This window comes from Charadrius vociferus, unplaced genomic scaffold (assembly GCF_000708025.1).
Source record: "Charadrius vociferus isolate BGI_N301 unplaced genomic scaffold, ASM70802v2 scaffold647, whole genome shotgun sequence".
In the NCBI taxonomy this organism is placed as follows: domain Eukaryota; kingdom Metazoa; phylum Chordata; class Aves; order Charadriiformes; family Charadriidae; genus Charadrius; species Charadrius vociferus.
In genome coordinates, this window is record NW_009649585.1 from 429,867 (window position 1) to 431,534 (window position 1,668).

The window sequence follows — 1,668 nt, forward strand, 5'->3', positions numbered from 1 at the left end:
CTGCCTCTCCCGTAAGGCGCCGGGGATTACTCCTGCTGGGCCGCAAGCGAGCCCATGCGGGGCACGCCAGCCATGGGGGGGCTGGCAGAGGGACAGGCCTGGGGATCGGGACCCGGGAGCCGGGGTTTGCTGCGGTGAGGGGCAGGCACAGCCCAGGGCAGCTCTGTGACCCCGAAACAACGCAGGGGCGGCTGCTGAGGGGGATGAGGGTGACACTGCCCTGTTCCCGCAGGAGCTGTGGCGGTGGGAGATAGCCCTGTTCCGGCTGCCAGGCCCGAGGAAAGAGCCGTGTCCCTGCTGGGGCTGGGCACCTCCCCCTGCCCTCTTCTGTCCTCCATCCTGCACCCTCCATCCCAATCTGTCATCCCGCATCCCACACCATGTACCCTGCAGCCTGCATGCCAGCCCGGCAGCCTGCATCCCACAAAATTACTCGGCATCCTGCATATAAATCCTGCATCCTGCATCCTGGAACCCTTATCCTGCAACCCGCATCCCAGCCCTGCACCCTGCATCCGGCACCCCAACCCTGCATCCTTCATCCCACATCACGGTTCTGCATCCCAATCCTGCATCCTGCATCCCACATCCCAGCCCTGCATCCTGTATCCCAGCCCTGCATCCCTGTCCTGCATTCTGCATCCTGCATCCTGCATACTGCATCCCAGCCCTGTATCCTGTATCCCAGCCCTGCATCCCAGTCCTGTATCCCGCATCTCAGCCCTGTATCCCACATCCCAACCCTGCATCCCACATCCCAGCCCTGCATCCCAGTCCTGCATTCAGCATCCTTCATCCCACATCCCAAGTCCTGCATCCCATCCCATTCTGCATCCTGCATCCTACATCCCAGCCCTGAATCCGGTATCCCAGCCCTGCATCCCACATGCCAGCCCTGCATCCCAGTCCTGCATCCAGCATCTTTTATCCCACATCCTAGCCCTGCATCCTGCATCCCAATCCTGCATCCTGTATCCCAATCCTGTATCCTTCATCCTGCATCCCACCCCTGCATCCCAATCCTGCATCCTTCATCCCGCATCCCAGCCCTGCGTGCCAATCCTTCATCCTTCATCCTGCATCCCAATCCTGCATCCCACATCCCACCCCCGCATCCCAATCCCGCATCCTTCATCCCGCATCCCAGCCCTGCGTGCCAATCCTTCATCCTTCATCCTGCATCCCAATCCTGCATCCCACATCCCACCCCCGCATCCCAATCCCGCATCCTTCATCCCGCATCCCAGCCCTGCATCCTCCATCCCAATCCTTTATCCTTCATCCTGCATCCCAATCCCGCATCCTTCATCCTGCACCCCAGCCCTGCATCCTCCATCCCAATCCTTTATCCTTCATCCTGCATCCCAATCCCGCATCCTTCATCCCACATCCCAGCCCTGTCTCCCGCATCCCAATTCCGCATCCTTCATCCCACATCCCAATCCTGCATCCCAGCCCTGCATCCTGCATCCCACCCCTGCATCCCAATCCTGCATCCTTCATCCCGCATCCCAGCCCTGCATCCTCCATCCCAATTCTTTATCCTTCATCCTGCATCCCAATCCCGCATCCTTCATCCCGCATCCCAGCCCTGCATCCTCCATCCCAATCCTTTATCCTTCATCCTGCATCCCAATCCCGCATCCTTCATCCCGCATCCCAGCCCTG